The sequence below is a fragment of the Phoca vitulina genome, unplaced genomic scaffold, assembly GCF_004348235.1.
Source record: "Phoca vitulina isolate PV1807 unplaced genomic scaffold, GSC_HSeal_1.0 scaffold19, whole genome shotgun sequence".
Lineage (NCBI taxonomy): Eukaryota > Metazoa > Chordata > Mammalia > Carnivora > Phocidae > Phoca > Phoca vitulina.
This window is the reverse complement of record NW_022589722.1, coordinates 11,599,599-11,621,313: the sequence shown is the minus strand read 5'-3', so window position 1 is coordinate 11,621,313 and position 21,715 is coordinate 11,599,599. Positions and strand designations below refer to the sequence as shown.

The 21,715-nt window shown below is 38.0% G+C and overlaps 1 long non-coding RNA gene across 8 annotated transcripts in view; it reads right to left on the bottom strand.

The window, feature by feature from the left end:
- Window positions 1-20,805, bottom strand: part of LOC116640130 — a 101,520-nt gene extending 80,715 nt beyond the window's left edge. For 2 of the 8 annotated variants that reach the window (XR_004300964.1, XR_004300965.1), the window contains exons 1-2: window positions 14,685-15,028; window positions 11,160-14,405 (exon numbers count right to left, since the gene is read on the bottom strand). This is a non-coding gene — a long non-coding RNA (uncharacterized LOC116640130). Of the gene's footprint in view, window positions 1-11,159; window positions 14,406-14,684; window positions 15,031-18,939; window positions 19,067-20,030 lie in introns of those variants that run through there. The other 6 variants (XR_004300967.1, XR_004300970.1, XR_004300968.1 and 3 more) reach the window with 6 other exon arrangements.
- Window positions 20,806-21,715: the final 910 nt, after the last annotated feature.

Sequence of the window (21,715 nt, the reverse complement as noted above, 5' to 3'; positions counted from 1 at the left end):
CTTTTTCTAGGATTTGCTGGGACCCTGTTTATCCTTGGGCTTGCTCTTAGCTGTAATTTCAGCATCAGAGAAGCAAGACCTTCCAACACTTAACTCCTTCCTACCCTCTCCTGTTTCCGAGCCCTCCTTCACTGACCGTTGGGTTTTGTTGATGTACTTGGTATTTTATTGATTTCCTTCACCACTTCATTTACCCCCTTTTCACATCCTATCTTCAGTCTCAGTCTAGGGCTTGGTGAGCGCCCACCTGGATTACTGTGGCCCCTTTTATCTGGTGCTCTGTTTTCTGAACTTAAGACTCTTCATCTGCCTTTGTGTGGCTTCCAGACATCATACATAAGCTGACGGTCAATACACAGCAGAACCACTAGGGTTGTTTCCCAGACTTTTCCAAGGACCTCATCACTTCCTCTTCTTCCTTAGGTTTCCATGCTGACATTTTCCCTGGTAGGTTTTCCTAGCTTCACAGTCCCCTGTGGGCACCCCACCCTGCCCTATCTGCTTTGTCTCCTAACCCTCTCTGGTCTGCCATATCCTTCTCAGGCAAGTCATCTCGATGCCCACATCATTCAGCCACTCCTCTTTCATTTCTGAGCCTTCTCCCAAAGTGTGCCCTAAGTGTGTGATGAGGTCTTCTCCATCCCGCCTTCAGCAATGACTGGCTCTGGCCTTCTGTCAGAACTCTACCTTTGCTGGCAATATCTGGAAAGCAAACGGGCCTTAGCTGGAATTTCTCAAGCACACACTATTCTTCAGGCCCTTCCTTTTTTAATACCTAGAATTACCGTATTTGCATATTTCATGCCTTCATGACTTTAGTAGTATTTTCTCGTGCCAAACTTATTATATTTATATTTCCTTTATTAGACTGTAAACTCCCCAACTATAGGAATTATATAGCTATAAATCAACCTCTTCAGGGTTGTCCAGTCACCATTTTAAAAATGACTTTAATAGTGACAATAAAATAGAAAGTACTATCCGAATGTACCTGTTTTTCCATGAGGACATAAATGAACAAATCATCTTGGTAACTACATAGCTTGGCTCTATCAGCTCCCCAGTGGGCCTTGAAAGCACTAAGCCTGTTTCTTACCTTGCTTTCTGTCCTGTGGAGCTAATCCAACCACAGACTTGCCTTTGAAGTCAACTGGAACATCATGCATGGGTGAGCTCCAGAGAGCACACAAAAGCAAGAAAAGAAAACTGACATGTTATTCTTAACCAAAGGGACTGTGCTATTTCCGTGTTTCCACACACACTTGGGCATCCCACAGACTTCAAGAGCCTGCAGATGAAGTAGAAGAAGCTGAAGTTAGCGGTGCCTTGTGAATGGGGAACGGGGCAGCAAATGAAGCACAGCAGAATAAAAGTCTTAAATTCCTAGTAAATAATTCCTCTTTTTTCTTTATCAAGAGCCATACAAATCACAAATATAAAACTCTTCAAGGTTATAAAACTCCTCCCTGAGAATGTCAAACTCTTCTGGAAATGGCAACTTGCCACTCTTCATCTGAGGCATCACAATCGCCTTGTAGGCTAGTATTAAATCCCATGCAACAGCCATTTACCCGGAATCTTTGCTGAAAAGGAGTTGTGCTCATCAAGATGAGAGCCTCATCACTATCTTCAAGAAGAAAGTATAAAGCAGCTCTCAGAGCATATAGCTCTCCACGACCACTTACAGAGAACACTCTCAAAGAGCAATGGTCTGCAATGCAGCAACACAGTGAAACCTAAATTACAGCTTTAATACTGCTTCTTGTAGTCAAGGGCTTAAAACCAAACAATGTTTGGAAACTAACTAAATTTATTATGTACATGCCTTTTGACCCTGCAAGTCCTTTCCTAAAAAGAAATTCTGCAGAAATAAAAGAACCAACAAGAGGCCCCACTACTTAACAACTATGCATATTTTGGGGTGGGTTTTCCTGACCTCTCTAAGTCTCAGTGTGGTAATTTGTAAATCGTGGCTAATGATAGTTCTTGCCTTATAGCCCATGTGGGTATGATGCCTGGCATGCAGGAAATGGTCAAGAAATGTTAGTAAGGTGGGTATTATAGTCCTTACTTGGCAGAGGAAAAGAACTGTGTTTCAAAGATGCTAAACAATTGGTCCAAGATAATGGCATGTCTTGAATTTGCATTGAATTTGTTTTGATTCCAAACACTATCATCTTCCTGCCTCAAAGGCTGCTACTTAACTTAGGGCCCTAAAGTGAACAAGAACAGGAGACATCAACTGAGGAGATGCTCCAAATGCCATCTGAATGATCACGCAAGGAGGTCTGAGTTCTCATAACCCTCTCTTCAATGTGTGTGCTCAAATATTAGAATATTAGACTTGCGAAAAACATCCAAGGCCCTCAAATCACAGGGGGCTGAGCTCAAACATAAAAATGACATAACCAGGTGATGTAGCCTGAAAAATGAACACAAACCTGAAAAGCTAACAGTCAATTACTGACAAGATAGGGATTCACCATAGGTGCAAGAAAAAAGCTCTGTGCTCCTGGACATTGTCACAGTACTCTAATACTGATTTCACATTTAAATATTTTAAGAGGAAGCATAAGAATTTGTATTTGCCATCATAAGCACTATTAATCAAAATACTCTGGCTGCTTTTCTGGGGTAAAGACCTGGATGACAATGAGCAAGTTATGCCAAGGTTAAGTTGTCATGAATCAGCACTTGGAGGGGAGCTAGAGAGGTGTAATCCCCAGAAACAGTGGACAAGGTGAGGATGCTATGCTGAAAAAGACTTACTCTTAGAGGTATGGCACTAAAATTAAATTTTAAGAAGACAATGGACATCGTGATCTAGCAAGTGAAACTGAGAATAGATGAACCCATAATTCAACAAAAACTTGATCTTTTTGTTTCTACTTATTGTCTTTGATCTCTTTTGATTCACAACTTTAGCCATATATCATATTCCCCACTGTAGAATGCTTTCACCTTCTTGAGTTTTTTGTTTCATTTTTCTTCAAATGGTGTGAGTCTAAATGTGTAGTTTTCTTTTTAATGTATAGTTTTAAAGGTAGAGATAGATAAAATGTATTTAAGTCTCTGAACTTCATGTTCCAAATCATCTACTGGGGGTGGGGGTAGGGAGAAATCCCACTGAAGAATTTCTCAACCATACCTTTTGAATTCCATGGAGTCTGAAAGTGCCTTCTGCAAATGGCTATCAAAAATGAAATGCAGCCTAGAGTAGACAGCAGGGAGAGGAGATCCTTATTTGGGGATACCAAAGACATTCACAAGTCACAGAGAGAAGGTGTGTAGTGTCTTTGCACTCTTTATCTGTTTAGACAGGTGGATGGTGAACCCTGCTTCCCAAAGACGCTGAGAACCAAGAGCCGCCACATCCTTAGAGAGGAATCTGCTCTCCATTCTCTGAGAGGGTCTTATTAAGTATCTTTCTGTCTGATTCTCCCTCTGATGAATCTAGTATAAGTCTATTCACATACCAGGATACTCAGGAGAATTTGTCCTTTGCTGCACCCTCCCCCTATTCCCTTAATATTAGGGCATCTGTCCTCCTTGCTTATTGAATGCCACACACTGTCCATAGGAGATATCTGGTGGGAATGGGGCACTCATTTGTCTCCAATTCTTCCCTTCCCTGAGTAGAGAAGGTAGAAATGGTCAAGGCTGTTCTCTCTAGGTCTACAAAATACAAACACCACAAGATAAAAGTAAGAATAATTAAACTATTTCTGGGCTTTTCAATACTGAGATCTTAACCTAACTAGGGGCAAAAACGTCAAGGTTTTTTGATTACAGCTTTAAATTTTTTTGGCTAGCTAATCTTTGCCTTACCTTGCATAAATGACAAGTACATAAATACAAAGTTGTTTCTACTTAAAATCCTAAAAGTTTATAATCGTGATAAGAACGAAGATTGAACTAATCCCAAAGCTCTTTGCCTAATGTTAGGTGTTGTTTGGGATAGTGTTTTTAGCTATGTGGGTGAATGGTGTAATATTTCCCTGAGAGAACAAAGCTCTGGGCAGGGCTTGACACACCTAAGGATGCTGTTAAAGGCAGCTTTGAAAAGTTTTCCATTGCACAAAATATGTTTGTCTGTCTTCTCAAGACAGCAAGGAAGTTGAAGCATTTCAAAAAACTTTTCAATTTTCATTTGTGTCCAAATTTTAGAAGAATATCATGAAGTACAATTAGGGCAATGGTAAACTCCACGCCCCCCCCCCCCACATACATAGTTTATTATAAACCTTCAATAAAGTATTTGTAAATTTTGGACACTTAATTATTAACTATGTAACACAGTTAATTTTTTTTAAGTCTTCATGAAATGAAAATCTTTTTGCTGATGAAATAAATTGAAAATTGTAACAACCATTTTCAGGAACTAGTCTTTATTCTGAATGTTCTCATTACTGTTCTCACAACAAATAGTCTGAAATAATATTCTGAGCCAGAAAGCTATATATTTGATTGTTTATGCTGCTTTCTACCTGTGAGGGAACAGCTTCTCCCTTCACAGAACTGAAGTATGATTGCTAAAGTAATTTTATTATATTATCCAATTAATTCTTTAAAGTTCTTTTTCTCTCTCCAATTATACAATAGTTGATGAGGGAAACATCATATTTTTACCTTTTATAAAATCCTCCTCAGTGCCTTTATTTATTTATTTTCTTTTTTAAGATTTTATTTACTTATTTATTTTTTTTATTATGTTATGTTAGTCACCATACAGTATATCATTAGTTTTTGATGTAGTACTCCATGATTCATTGTTTGTGTATAATACCCAGTGCTCCTCAGTGCCTTTAGCAACACTGGTCAGACAAGATAATCAAGGGGGAAAAAGCCAATTGGATAATTGAGTTAATAAATGATTTGAAGTCTTCCCAAATTTATGACAATAATCATGATTATTAAGCAAAGAAGATACGGTTTTCATTAGAAAGGTCATATACTGTACCAATTTTAACTGAACTTAGAATGGAAAAAATAAAGCCCCCAAACTACATAGAAATTCTGAACTCTTTAAAATATTCTAGATCAGAACTTCTTTGCCCTATGTACTGACATTTCCTATTGTATTTATCTAACCAAAAAATAAATACTACCAAAGAGATAACTGACTGAAGGAGGTTAAGGTATTCATAACTATTGAAGTGGGTTAGACTGGATCGCATTGCACCACACTGAATTAGCAGGATTAAAATAAAATGAGGACTAAGCTCTGGATTCAAATCCTGCCAGCACTTTGAAAGCACCAGGCTTAAAAAATAGATCTCAATCTTGAAGATGATATGCTGCCTGTTTATAGAGATAATCCTATTCTTATACCATTTGCCTACTTGTCAAAACTATTTCTCTGGACTGATGAGAAGCACAAAATCTGAAGGGAAGCAACGTGAATTTCCTGTTTCCATTATGTAAGTACATACTTCCTAGGTGACTACTTGAAAGTTAGACCATTCTCCTATTTACTTAAAAATTAAAATTAAAAGCTGCTAATGTGAAACTATTCTTGTAAATGTCACCAAATGGAATTTATTTTAAAGATCAACAGCCCCGTCATACAACATGCCTAAAAATGGAATGCTATTATTTGTGCGTCACGTATAGCCTTTTACATGTCATATCCATAGTGAGCCAACAAAACAGAGGACTCAAGAAACTTTAAAAAAAAATCTTTTGACCGAAACGAGTTATTAATTTAGCATGTTTTGAAATACCTTCTTTTTGTTTGTACATTCAAGTTGATATGCCATGTCCCCAATTTGCATGATATGAATTTGAGAAGGAGCAAAGGTTTTATTTTTGCAATGACAAAACACACAGTTAATTCAGAGAACACAGAATCTTCAACCAACTCAACTGATTGGGACTGCATGGAGAAAACTGGCTGATTAAATATTTCCCTTTCCAACTGCATGTGGTGTGTTCTTATGGCAAATCACAGGGGCTAAATATTGTTCGCCATTGTGCACCCAGGTGGCAGCGAGATACCAACAATTACACACTCTAGCTAAGTGCCAAGGTTCATGCCTGAAATCAGTGTCAAAATGAAGGGACCATAGAAAGTTAGGGTTAAAGGGGAGAAAAGCTCATCCTCAGCATTTTACTGACATCAGTGCAGGATGCAATAAGCACTTGGAGCACATTTTCATTTTTGGAACTCTCATGGACTGTTCAACTGCTACTATTACAACACAGACTGCAGAAATATTCCTTGTTTCCTAAAAGCAGGAGGTAGCTCGAAGTCTCATGGCCAACACTCCATCATCACTCATCTCAACTAGCAAGTAGGGATTCCCAAAGAATGGGGCTGCTTCAGCTGAGTATTCCCATAGGAATTAGAGGGTACACATGGGCTACCATGATCATGGGTTCAAGGTACAAACTTTCTAGCTTGCTTTACCCAGGGAAATTAATACATATTACACATATATTATGTATTAGTAATACCTCCTTGAAGTAAGCCTATAGTCATAGCTATGTGTACAGGTCATGGCTCTTACAGTCAGTAAAACAGCTCCATAGCAGAGCTCAGGTATAGTAGTTGCTTTAAGAAATACCTATCTGAATTTTCCTATGAAATAAAATTTCTACCTTAAGCACCTGATTTGAGAACCCACACAAAATACAGACATATATATTTTTCTTGAGGAGTCAAGGCTACATTTTTTTTAACATGATTGAGTAAAAACATAAATAAAATTAACCGCAAGAGCTGCTTGTTGGTAGAAGAGAAGTTGCATTAGGATTTTGAAGCTGAATTTACCTTATATTGAAAAAAAATCTGACATAAAGTATTAACCAATAAAACTTTATGATGGTTAAGAGGATGTCTCTTTTGTGGGGGGGGGGCTATCAGCAACTTCTGTGATACTAAGTAATATCCCAAGGGAGAGAGAAATAATCATACACAGCATAAAAAACAATACAACCAGCTTAGAGTCACCCTGGGCCTGAATAGTGTTGATAAACATAGACAAAGATAACACAATTGCCCTTTCTCTTAGAAACACCAGAAAGTTCACTCCATATTTAATGAATTAATGTTGATAAGAGTGGCAGTTTATTTATCTCAGAAAAGGCAAAAACATATACGAAAATAAAAATTATTATGTATATCTATACATTCCTTAATGGGATCTCTGACACTGATGAAATATTTAAAGATCTTTGAAGGCCTGGGGCTATAAATTTATATAAATTTATAAATCTCTTTCCCTGCTAATTTTCCTCCTGTTGTCAGTCTCTCCTTTCTTTGCGCCTCTCTTCTCCTCTTCCCAGCCTCAAATGTGTATTAACTGCATATTCTATGCCAGGCTCTGTGCTAGGCTGTGGGGCTCTTGTTTCCATGCTTTCCAGTCCTTTTCCTCTTCTACTTTCTTCTCTTACTTTACTACTGGTTCCCTGAACTCTTTGCCAACATATCACCTTGACACATGTCCAAACACTTAAACAGCCAGGAAGCCAGGACACAGGAAATATGTGAAATGTTACCTAGCCTCAAGTCCCTTTAGTTGTTGCAAACGTCATGTGTCGAATGATCAATGCAGATAAAAGAACTTTTGGATTTCATTTCTAAGACAGACTTTGTTGGCACCATGGGCTTTGACCCAGACACAGAAGGACGGGAAGTGTTGAGAAAGAAGTGGCAAAAGTGTTTCGGGGCAGGAATGATCAGAGGAGACACAAGGCAAACTTCATGGGGGCAATGAACAGATCAGTCTTCTCATTTAGCAGATTCTTATTTTGAAATAGGTAATAATGCAGCTGGAAAGAAAGATTGAAGCCAAATAGTGAGAGGTCTAAAGAAGGTTTGAAATTAAATGTTTTATCCTACTGGCTCTGGGGAATCCATAGATGCAAAGGGAAATGGCAGAACGGACTGTAAGGTGGCTGCATGCTCCTATTCTAAGGGCAGAGGCTTGCCTGTTACATCCACGGCTTTATTCTAAACACTTTGAGGAGGCCTAGGACCTCATAAAAGCTCCATAATACTTGTTGAATGACTGGAAGCATGAATAGAGCCTGAAACACTTGGGTTTTAAGTCATCTCAGCTGCCTGCTAGCTCTGTGACCTTGAGGGAGTTAACTTCTCAAAACCTCCATTTCCTCTTCTACAAGCAGGGATAGTAACACTACCTTTCTCAGAATGTAATTGAAAGGATTAAATAAGAAAACAAAGGTAGAGGGTTTAGTACATTGGCATATAGAAAATAAATGTGAACCATTAATAATTAGAATAAGAGGTCCCTTAAAATAGCATAAGCAGCATCAGAAGGAAGCACATGTAATAAAACCAGTGTGGTATTTGCTGCATCATGGGCCTAAATAGTGAGGGGAAAAGGATGAATTTAGACCCCCGTTCTAAATACACATCAATAAGATAACTTCTTAAAACACATTCTGACGGCTTTGCCAATATAGTCTTCTAAATTGGCATATATGCCTAGAATATATTTTAAGCCCTTGAAAGGAGAGGCAAGTGAAGTATGAGTTCCAAAATGATATGGATTGTGATGTGATTAGCTGATCCATGTATGACTAACTGGCGAGACTCCTATAATCTGCAAAATCAGGCAAATCATGAACATTGAATTAATGGTGAATATTAAATAAAGAGCCACAAGAATAGTGTCTGGAACAGGGTAGGCACTGAACAAAGGTCTGTGGAATGAATGAATGAAAATTTTCTAAATCCTTATGGGAGAACATTTTAAAAATCATTTATTTGATTTCCACATTTCAAATTTCTAGCAAATCAAATTCTTCTTCAAACATATCCTGAAGATCCAATATTTTCAAAGATGCCGGCAGTAAACTATGTTAAAACCCTTGAGATTGTGATAATTAACGGTACACCATATGTTCCTGACCATGGCGTGCTTGCTACCTTATCTTTCTTTCTCTAAGGAAATTCCTAGCCTGATGGTATATTTCAGGCTTTGCATTTGGACTGTGAATTTGATCGTCAGAAAAATACAGGAATTTCAAAGATTTATAAATCACAATATGTTGTGCTTAAATAATGCCAAGCGACATTAAGAACATAAATTATGGCTCAGAGATGTTATTAAAAATGCAAAACAGTTCTGTTCACTATAGGGTGTAGGATCATAAAGTCTAGCAACTTTACAAAGACTCAGGCCCATTATGATTCTATACGAGCCATCTCTTGATTAAAAAAAAAAAAAAAGATTATAAAGACCATTGAGCAAACTACAATTTTCACATTTTAAAAATCTGACAAATTTTTCAATGCTTCAATTAATTATTAGTGAGTGACAGAGTGTGTAATTAAGGTTTTTAGCATAACTTTTCTTTTCTGAAATCATTCTGGGATCCTTTAAACAAAAGTATCTGACTGATGGTAATGCAAATTAAAATCTGCTCTTGGATCACAGAGGTGATTAAACACAAAACTCCAGTTGATAAAACTTTACAATGTATCCTTGCCAACATACTAGAAGAGTAACCTGGAGTGACACCTTCGCCAGCTATCCAAGAGGGTCCCTCCCCTGCCCGTTTTTCTTGTAACAAGTTTCCTAGCTGATGCTCAGTATAACTCTGAGGTTTGCCACTTGGTGGAAAATAAAGTAACGTAGCTTGAAGGAAAGATTTTATTGGATTATGCAAGTAACTTGCTACCACTGGGAAATACTATATCCCAATATCAAGCCCTTGCACAAAATCCCAAAGGCAACTCAAATCTTTCAGCACTTTATACACAATTTCTAATGAAATAAGTTTTCCACCCCCCAAACACAGACAGGTCACACAAACAGCTTCAAAGTCAATATAACTGTCTAGATGACAGATAAGAAGAATGGCACACCAAAAAGACAAAAACCGAAATTATAGTAGGCAGAAAGAAACTAAGAGTAACCAATTACTCAGCAATACTGCTATTTGGAAGGGAGTATTAATGACAAAAAGAAAGTAAACTTGGGGAAATTTAGTAAACACATTAGGGGAGGAGAATAAGCAGATACCAGCTAAAAAAAATTGCACCGATGGCATGTTAATTCAGCAATAATATAATACTCTGACTGGAAATATTCACAACAATCAAGTTCAATTGCATACAAATTTTTCTAATTAGTGTTTAGAACAATGCAGTTTGGAAGCTAATGGCTTTGTGTAACTTGCGCAGAAAAACTGATTTAAGATTTTCATTCTGACTTACATGAAAATTGATCTAATATGTCACAACTCCAGTTCCCAAAGGATTTGATTCTTTAAAAGCTACGTGATTAACTTCACTTGTGTCTACATCTCCCGAAAGAATTGAGGTGCAAAGATGTTCCTGGTAACATTCGCTGCAATTACATTAAGTTTCTATACATGCCTTTACCTATTCAGTACAGAAAGATAAAACAACTGCATATTTACATACATATGATTTGATTTCTTAGTCCATTATTAAATTTAAAGGTACATGACATCTCAAAGCGAAGTAAAGTCAATTTTGTGATAGTGCATAGTATTGATTCTTTCTGTTTTCTCAGCCTGCCCCTGATTTGCCTCTTTGTTTTCCCTCTTTACACCACAAACTATCATTTGTAATATTCCTCCCTTTTATATACACCTAATTCCTGTAAGGGAGTACCGAATTAAAATGGGAGGAATCTGGAAATACTCACTGGTTTATCTCAAGAGTTCAATCAATGCAGTTGCTTTAGCTGAGATAAATGCAGGAAGACTTTTCTGAAATAACTTTTACATAAGGATAAAATGACTTCTATGTCAGAAACAATTACCAGCCAACATTATTATCACCAGAAAATTGTAAGCTAGAATGAGCAATAAAAACATTGTATTTGGAATGAGATATTAGAGAATAGCTATTAAAGTATTTTACTCAATTTCTATTATTCCTTAAAATGAAAGTCATCAAAATGTCATTATAGGCCTTTCCCCCAGATTCTTCAGAGACTGAATTTAATCATTTCAGGAAATTGGGCACTATCCAACATTCGCTTAAATCCTCTGAAATAATAGCAAAGCAAAACACAATGTAAAATTTATAAAACATTTTATATTGAGATATGTTCACATACACACAAAGATACATACCACAGACTGGGAAATATTTGCCTTCGGATACCTGGAATTAAACATTTCTTGTGAAATTAGCCACTTACATGAAGTATTACCTTCAAGAAGACCTGAAGTAAGAAACCCAAGTGAAGGAGCCACAATTTAGCCTTGCAAAACCCCAGTCTTCATCAAGCGCTAAGGTAGCAGTTAAAAAAATACCTTCAAAAATCAGTTTTTGGAAAATGACTTCCAGCCACAATTATTACCTGTACCATAGAGCATAGAACTTTTAACTGCTGCCCCACTAAAAAGAGCTAAACAGTTGAAGAAGTGCAATTAACACCAATAAAGGCATCCTTATGCCTTCTTTCGGAAAACTAGTGCTCTTTGAGGAATTGTCAAGCTGAAAGAAGACTTGCGACATCACCCAATCCCCGTTCTTATTTACCAGTTCTGGGAATAAAATCTACATGAAATAAAGGTTGCTTTTATTGATCCCCCAAATGATAAAGTCCTCTAAAAAGACAGACAAACAAACAAACATCTGCTCATTTTCAAGGCTGGAAGGAAACATATGAAGCACCTGATTGTATTTTGTTAACAAAGGCTAGACAATCTTTAGAAAATGACTAACAATAAAATTCCCTACGATAGTCTCTTCTTTAAACCTTTTATGGCTAGAGAGAATGGCTTAAATTTTAGTTGTATTTAGAGAGCAGTTTTCCAATGTTACTGGCAAGAAATACATGGAATGGTTTGACAATTGCACTTTTAAAAAATGTTTAATTTTTACCTTTCCATTTGAGGACGATGCCACTTCTCGTGGAGCCCATTTTTCTTGAAGATACTCAGTTCTGGCCGACTTAGAATAAAAACCATTAGCATATCACTATTAAAAGAAAAAAAAAAAAACTACACTACAAAGCTGCAATCTCTCGGAAAGAAGCTGACGGCGCTTATAAGCAATAAATGCCTTTCCCGATACCTACTTTGCCAGCAGCATCTGATTAGCAGACTGTATGCTGCCTGCAGCATCAATTAAGCACTTTTTAAGGGAATGGGAAATGTATGAGGGCTCATCTGCTAAGCACGGCTGTATACTCCGCAGCCTCTTAATCAGCGCGGCGCCTTTCTTAACAAGGTTCTAGAATGCAAGGTCGTCCAGGGACCATTAAGTAGCAACAAGCAGAACATCTCTGGGAGTCGCCAATATTGGATACAACTTAACCTCAAAGAACCAGCATGAGAGCCAAGGTGACAGAGCCGCCTGTTTGTGCCTCAGCACTGGGCACTTGCGAAGCAGAGGCCAACCCGGGCGGAGAAACTCCTCCTGACTCCCTGATGCCCCCAGCAGCAGCCAGGCATCCGGAGAGGGCCTGTTTCTCCTGCAGCCCCAACTAGAGAGAAAGTAAGGGAAGGAAAGGTTTACCCTCTCATCCTCCAGCCACCTAAAGCCGCGTCACCCGAATCACAAGTGAAATGCTAATGCACAAGAAAATACATGCCGATTTCCTCCACTTTGCTCCAAGTTTCAGAGGCCCCTCCGCAATAAAAGATAGCTGTTTGTGGAGGCTGCCTTGTTCCATACCATTAACTCAGAACAAAACATATTTTTAGTGGGACAGCGGTGTTTACTTGTAAGAGCTGATGAATTGTTCAGCACCATTTATCACTTGCAGACAAAGACGTTCAGCCACAATTTTGGACATAAATCAAGGTACATGCTCCTCAATAAAAAAAAAAAAAAAAAGACTGCTTAAGTCCCCAAAACCACAGAGATTGAGGTCAGACTGGCCATAGCAACCAAGAACAGGACTTGGGTCTCCAGAAGGACCTAGCAACCGATAAATGAGTTCAGATCTCTTTTCATCTCCACTGGTGTGAAAGCCAAAATTAAAAAGATTAGATCACCCTGCACCCATTACAAAAGGCGCCACAATGAAAAAGTCATTTCCAGCCTTTGAATCACATCAAATAAATAACATTCATCCCTGCTATAATGAACAACTTTCAAAGTAAATTGAATCTCCATAGTACTGCTTTCCCTGGCTGCACAGTATTTACATAACAATATATCACAGGAAGCTCAGAATGGGTCTTGTAAATGGGGAACTCCGGATAAAAAGCATCTTTAGCCCCGATTACTGTATACTCAGACTGCTTTTCAATCCCCTTCATTTAAACAATGTGTTGTATCAAGAACATAAACAATGTTTTTAAATTGTGGGAAATGAAAGTTTTCAGGACATTTTTAAATGTCTGGACTCACCCCTTCTGTGGGGCACTGAGAATGTAGAAATCACTTAACCTCCTAAATCCATGCCCCGGGTTCATTTTTGTGACAAAGAATTCTCATCTGTGGGTACACTTGCTTCTTTGTTCATGCCAGCAGTTTTTCATCCTAAATATCTCCTTAATTTTTATATATTATTTACGAGGAAAGCACACTTGCAGATCTTTTTTAGCATGTGGCTCATTCATTATTTGCCATTTCCTCGAAAGTATAAGGTATTCTCCGTTGCCAGAACAATTATGCCTCTGAAGTTTTAGCAGTATCTCCATACAATATATTCATTTCCTACAGGCTGGTTCTGACAAGATTTCTCCAGGTCATTAAAAAAAATTTTTTAGGACTAATAGCCCCACTACTTAGGTTTCCATAAACTATTGTACAATTCATGCATTTCAAGTGGAGTATGTTCAATTAAGACAGTTAAGTCCATGTTAAAAATATACCAGCTCTATCTTATCTTTTTGTGTCAGCTCACGTAGACATTACTATTCGAACTCCACAGGGAATCTCATTAATTTTTAAAACTCTCTGACCTCGGTACAGTTGAGCATAAAAATAATTTCAAATTAAGAATGAAAGAGCATCACTTGAATTCTACCCGGCCATATGCTCTACGTTGCACAAAACATTGCTAACTATCATCAAACAGAATTTTTTTCCAGATACGAATTTAAACAGCATGATAAATGTCACCAGACAGACATAAAAAGCAGCTCACCCTTCCGCCCAGCCCTGCTCACACCTCACCTCCGATGATTCTCGTAACACAAAGCCCCGAGAACACAGGTTTGCAGGCAAGTGACAGCACAGATGATACCCTCACGCAAATATTTTCCTACTGAGACTCTCTCTCTATCTCCGCGTCTCTCTCAGCCACAAGGATGCAAAAAATGCAAGAATCGGGGCATACACGTTTTCTTACCTAAAACTTGTCAGAAGGATGGTCCTTAGGTCCTTGTCATTGTTGTCACCTCCAGTGCCCCCTCTCGCCATCGTGGAAATTGGCTGCACTATGTTTATCGGTCTGTGCCTCAGGTCCAGCTGTGACACTCATCTGCTTGCATAGAACCTATGAGGGGAAATAGGGAGGGAGAGAGAGAGGGAGTAAGGGAGAGGGAGGGAGTGGATGTGTGTGTGTGGATGTGTGTGTGCTTGTGTGTGTGTGTGTGTGTGTGAGAGAGAGAGAGAGAGAGAGAGAGAGACTGCTGACTTGAGACTAAGAACCTAAAACCTCCGGCCAAGACAAGCCTGAATAAAAATGATCAAAGCTCTGTCCTTCATCAAGAGAGTAGACAGATATTTTTTTTCTCCTCCACTGAAAAGTGGAACTGTCATTGGGGATTCTCACCAGGAAAGCGCAGAGAGGCAGACCTTCTCCAGAGTGTCAGTGCTGCCCAGCAGTCCGTGCAGAATACAGGTACCTATTGTTCCAGAGACAGATATGTAGCCAGCCAGTCAGACTCTGACAGATCTCAGCAAACCAGTGAGCCTGCCTTCATTTTAACTCCTTATTTACTAGTGCTTTTTGGTCAAATGCAAAGGTCTTCTCATCACTCAGGAGAAATAAATGGAGATGATGCAGATGAACTCCAGGCAGGAACTAATCCTGTATCTTTTACAAAGAGGGACTTTTCACTACTGTTATTGAAATGCTGAATTTAATGCAAAGATCTTATTTTTCTGGGAGGAAATGAAACATTAGATTAAACGGGGAAAGACTTAGCGAGTAAAAGAAAATCTTGACATCCAAGATGAATAGCACAGCCCATTTTAAAAGGAAGGCAGAAATTGGGGTTATTCAAAGCACCCTGAATATAAATATATACACTTTGGAACATGAATGGGGTTGCCTTAGCCAAAGGGGTTCCAGTCTTTTGCATAGAGGTGTGGCACATAGAACATATTCTGCTCAAAAAGCTACCCTGGTAGACCTCTGTTTTCCTAGGGGCTGGAATCTTTTGAACTCTCTCTAGACCTCATTGCTTTCTCAAGCAGCCCCTTTCCCCCCCAAGAAAAACTGCCTTCCCCAAAACCGCACAGTCTTTAAATTATCAGTATTTAAATTATGTCTAAGGCAGTAACACAAAATTAAAGGAGTTCAGAGAAAAATAACTTGTTCTATATTTTCCCTGATGGATTCTGAGATCCAGAGGGTATATCTGATTGTTTAAATTCTTGGACCTTTCTGGATTACAGTGGGTTTCTAACTTTCATCTTTGTATATTAATTAATTTTCTTCTAAGGAATGGAAGAAGGCAAAATGCCTTGCATTTGATTGTTTGGCACTGTTAGAAGGCAGAACATAGAAAAACAAGAGAAAAAGAAAAAAAAAAAAGAAAAAGTAGCTTCTCACTGAGTTAAAATAAGAGATGGACTTCTACTCCCCAAAAGACTTAATATACAAACAGTTCAGACTTTTTCCCAGAATGAACACCAATTTCATTAATTGTTACCATATACCTAAGAAACACTGTGTATATTCTGATTTCCTAGGTGTGCTGCAGAGTCTATAAAATGGTTGTGAAATTCCTTTGTAAAACCCACACTCAAGCATCACTTTACAAAGCCAAAGGGTAAATACTCAGCGCACTAGGGGGAGGTTTAACCATGCATGGCTGTTAATAGAAATGAGATATGAAGTATATATCTATGCACTGCTCAGCTGCTTCTTCTAAATATCTAGGGTTTATTTTATTTATTTAAAAAAATCGTAATAAGGGATTTCTTCACGATGTTTCAAAACTCCACTTAAAACAAGAAAGAGAAAAGACTTAGGAAAGACAGTTCCCTCCTTTTTCTCGTCCTAAATTCCAGAATTTTGAAAGCAATTCAAGTCATGCTAATTTAACAAAAACTCTGTGCAATTAATAAAGGTTTTAGAAACTCTTGTAGAAGTTAAAATGGCTGGATTCGGTGACTTCTGAGAGTCCACCTTGTGTTTTGGACTTAGGGAGAGCTTCTATTATGCTCAGAAGGGAAAGGATGTCAAAGACTAAACAGGGAGAGAAGTATACAAGGTTTCTTACTAAGCTCACCTTCACCTACGGGCAGCAACAAAACAAGACAATCTTGTAGCTTGTTTTTCCTAAGTGGGATAGACTGATTTTTTTTTCAAACCTGTCTTAAAGAACATGCATATCTTTGTAAGCTTCAGGGATAACCTAATTTATCATGACTATCTTAATAGCAAAATAGCAGAAGCCCATTCAGTGAAAGAAAGGAGGATAGATTATAGGTCCACGTATAGAACGAGCTGGATCAGAGCAAAGGTGACAGCTCCCATGCAAGGCTCCCATGACTGCCTCTAACACTGCAGTTTAAAAGGAGCATCTAAGCTCTCCCTCCTGAGCATGTGATAAGACTTAGGTGTAAGTACATTTAATTAGAGCATTACCCAGGCCCCATCCAGATGTCATTATCTTTTACGGTGTTTTTTTTCCCCTTTGATCCTTCTGTCCAACTTCTGTTGTCTTCAGAAAACCAAGCTTAGTGTGCCAAACAGATTTTAAATATTCAGCTCTTAACATGTCTGAATATAGACAGTTCTCACAGTCGGGGTCCATTATTTTCTGGAGACATGTGCAGAGGGTTATCAACATTAATGAGACTCATGCGCACATGTAAATAAAAAACAGAGGATACACTCCTGCAAAGTGTGTGTGTGTGTGTGTGTGTGTTATAAATAGATACCAGTATTTGTGCAAGGTATATATTTTTTGTTGTTGTTTCATGAGTAGAAGAAAAGATGACCTTTTTTTCTCAATAACTTTTTTTTTTTTTGGTGACATCCCTAGATGTTTTTGTCCCTAGAACACCCCTGAAGCCTATTACACAGTCCCGAGTTTATAATTCACACTTCAGTCCCCAATTTGCCAAATAATTCATGTCAAGCAGAAGTCCAACATAAAGTGCCAACTATTTCTTGAAAGGAAAAAAAAAACTGTTTCATGTGCTGGGTTTTTAAGAAATAAACACATGAGGGTAGGGGCACCACTCATTAATAAGTAACAAGGGGTAGGCTAATTCCCCTGGTACTCTGCTGGACATTTATCTCTTTTCATCCACATAGCTTGAACTGAGAGACGTGAAGTCAGATTTTCCAGAAGGAATGTGGAAGGAAAACAGATTACTTTCTTTGTATTAAAGAATATTCCAATTTTTATAATTCCACCCCCCCAGGACTTGGTATAGACACCTTCAGTTACTCACTCACACAATAAACCTCACACTGATAAAACTTCTAAGAGACTCTCTGGGAACATTGCAGGTAACCCGACTCTAGCAAAGTTAAAAATAGTCTGTGCACCAAATTAAACATTACCTAAGTTCTCCACACAGTTATTAAATACATAGAAGATCACCTGGGTGCATGACCTATAAATGGCTTGGATTACATATTAAAATTCTAATTAAAAGTTTTTGTCTTATCTCAGTTGGCCGATTCGAGATTAGAGAGTAAATGCTGGTTCAGAATGAAAGCTCCTAAGGAATCGAGATTTCTGATGGTTGCCAGTTGGAAATGAATGGCAGTGTTACAAAGTATTTCTAATAGAAAGAAAAGAATACAAAACTATGAACAACTTCCAAGACCCCCTTTAGATGATGGGTATTTAATGCCATGAAGACATTGAACTTGACTTTCTTGAGAATTGGAGAGAAACATGAGAGGTGAGGTTGCTGTGGGGTGCGTGGAACGTATTAGCATGATTACATTCCAACCTGAAAGCTTAAAAATCTGATCATGAAACCTGGTTAATTAGAGAATTCATCACAAAATATAAAAGCTAAAGCTTTCAATATTTAAAAGCCAGGATGGGGTAAATGCTACTTACATTTCCATTTAATCCACTGAATGAAACACTACTTCTGAGAGCCTTTCTCCAAAAAGTCAGTGAAAATCTAATGGAAACTACATCACCCAAACACCTGCAATGTTTAATATTTGGCCATTTGATGATGAATAGAAGGAAAAGTAGGCACCGACCTCTAACAACCCCCTCCCTGTGATGCTATAATGTATACTTCAGAGAGTCTACCTAATTAACTTCCTGACATACAGTTTAAACTAGTTAAAGATTTGGTTTCAGAAAAACTCAATGACATCTTTCACTCACCCCTTGGTGAGCCAGCAGATATTCTGAGGTAACAGTGGACTATTCTGCCTACCTTGTTCTATACTAGCTGCTGGAAGGCAACTCTGAGAACCCACAAAGGGAGAACAGAATGTTAATATTCTGAATAGTCACAAAGGGCAAGAATTTGCATTGTTGCATGTGTAAATGAAACAATATGTTTTCCATGTTTCCATAAATGTCCTCTTGAGTGGTCTCAGACTTACAGCAAAATGAAAAAAAAAAAAAAGTAACATGGAGCTGATTGATGAGAGTTGGTATTCAACACAAAAGCATTTCACAGAAGTTGGGAAACTCCCAGAAGGGAATTAGGCAGAAAAGTTGGTAAAGATTTCCCTGGACAGCACTTAAAAAAACAATCACAGACTCTTCCAGAACATGAATATTTCCTTCAAGAATTACAATTTGGAAGTCTTTGTTAACAGACATATGTTATTCTGTATCCCATTCTTTGAGTGAACTAGGACCTACCTGACTTCTCCAACAGCTGTTTCCAGAGCTTCACAGGGATTGGGAGAGTGGCCCGATCCATGCCAAGCTTCCACTGCAAGTGCTCTTCTCTCTGCCTTCTGTCATGTGCAGTCTTCCCCATCCAAATCTTTTGATAAAAGTCAGGATAAAACATGATTTATTAATGTAGCAAAGTCATTACAATCCTGAGCTAAAATGTTATTGGAGCTTTCCCTAGCTACTGCTGTTTAAGAAAGTCTTTAAAAACCAATTTAATTTCCTTCCACCCAGTCAAGTTTTCTCCACAGATAATTGGTTTTCATTATATGCACAAAAACCATCAGTGTAGTCAATATGTATGAGGCATTTAAATATTTTCAAATGAAAGTATGCATGTATTTATGTTGGGGTGCCCAAACACACACTTCCATTTGATTCTGTATCACTGGCCATTAACACTCTTCCAACACGAGAGAAAGCACCGTGGAAATCGGAATGGCTGCACAAACAGCCGAGTTAGTCATTAGTGGGAGTAGAAGTTCAATAAAGTTAGTAGGGTGGAGGTCCTCTTCCCTCATTTTAAACAAGTAGATCACAATAAAGCAATGTATTCTCCCTGCTAATTGTGCTGAATTGGTGCACGCTCACAAGCAGAATACTTGTGTTTTTATTTTCAAAGCCTTCATCATTTCGCTGGGAAAAACAAACAACAAAAACAAAAACCTCTAATTTTTTTTTTTTCTAATCGTCATTTCCACAACAGCACTTTTAGGGTTTATAGAACTTCTCTCAGTGTATTATTATCATCAAAAGTGTGTTTGAGATGCTAGTGCAGAATCACTAATTGTTCATAAGTACCTTGAAACATTAGATTAGCCATGTTTATAATTGTCTAAATACAGCATGACGATAGGAAATCAATTACCATGCACATCAATCTTTGACATTTCAATGCATTATAACTGTAGTAAAGTTGCCATAAACTTAAAAAAAAAAAAAAAAAAGCCACGGTTTCTCTTGCCTGAAAAATCTAACTAATGAAGTAGCATTCAGTTGTAACACTGGCGAAATCAGCGTAGTAGCATATGCAGTGCTGAAACTGGTCTACTTACTTGAATATTCCTCTTCCTCTCAATCAAGACTATTATTGAATTTGCAGACTTCCACGTTTGAGAATTTTTCAGTGTCCTCTTGGTCCCACAGTCCCTCCTCCACAGGTGAAGCATTATCAGATTAAAAGCTCCCTATCTCAACCACCACACAACTATCTTTTAAGAGTCACTGAACTTCTGAGAACTGACGAGATGCTCTCTGCAACTTCCCCGGTGACACAGGTGTCTGTTGCTGCCCGTGGTCAGATCGGATTCATCAGTTGCCTGGGTAGCCACGATTTCCCGCAGTTTTTTTCCTCCTGGGGGTCCAGGGTGCTGAAGTGAGAATGGCTTCTCCCTGATATTTATTTGCTTTTGCACTGGAAGGAGAAGGTTAGCTTTTTGTTTTGTTTTGTTTTGTATCAATTCAAAATCAAAGACAGAGTTTTCTAAGTTGAATTCGGGTTTGAGATTTGCTCCCTTTCTGAATGAGAAACAAATCAAAATAAAACACAGAGTAGAACAATTCAGTTTGCCTGATTCCATCAAATCACTGTGATTTAAAAGAAAAAGACAATCAAGTAAGAAAAGGAAACATTCTAAGCAAATTAGTTTCTTCGCTCAGTCCCACACTATCCCCTTAAACCCCTGACCTCTCCGCAGACCACGTCTTCCTCCTGTTGAATAGTAACTATTTCTGAATAGCCAGCACTTAATGAAGCTAAGGTCAGGCGGCTTCGAGGTGGCATTTGCAGTGATAACAAATCAGAAATGATAGCATCATACAGATTTATGAATTTTTTACCCCTGCAGTCACAAACATCAGACGTTTACTTTATAAAGAGAGCTTTTAGATCCTTCCTGCAGTTTCCATAGTGATTTCATTTTTTTCCTTTTATCACAGATTGGCTGAAGAGCTGCTACCCTTTGTGCGTTAAAAGGCTTGTGCTACCAACTGTCGATATAAAAGGTAGCTGAGGCAGAGACGCAATATATACTGCCAAAAATAATTGAAACAGAGACATGTTGGTGAAAGGTTCCAGAAGAATTTTTTTTTCTTCTGTATCAATGTGAAAGGACAGGGGAAAATAATTTTGCCTGAATTCTCGTAATTACTTTGAGTTAAATGTAGTAGTATTTTACGCCGTGTACCATACTTATATTAAAACACTCATCATACAAAACATAATCCTCTCATAAAAGGGTTTAATATAGCTTACACTGTTCCAAGTGTCTGGGCTTGTTAAACACCAAAGTTCATTTACGGAAACATTTTCACTTTAGTTACTTTACTTTCGGCTGCAATGTTTATGTCAGTGTTCAGTCTTCTCTTATCTCTCAGCTGATTCAATTTTTTTTTTTTTCTGTTAGGAAAAAGTACACTGCATTTTTCAATTAATCCACACTGTCCCTAGCAAAACAGTCAAAATGTGTGGAAGAAACCCATGCCTGTCTACCTAGCACTTCATAAATTGAGGGTTCCTTCTGTAAGTTAGTTCTCCCTTGTTTTATGTACTTCTTCTCCCTATGAACGCGGAGCATTTAAATGAATGTTAACTATTATCCTGATTTTTCTTCCAACTCTCATGTTAGTTAATAATGTTGGCACCTGAATAATCCCAGTCATAGGTTGCTATAATCCTAGGAGAAATGTCTGTGTTCTAACTACTTATTAAATATATTGAATTCTTGTCACGATGCTGTAG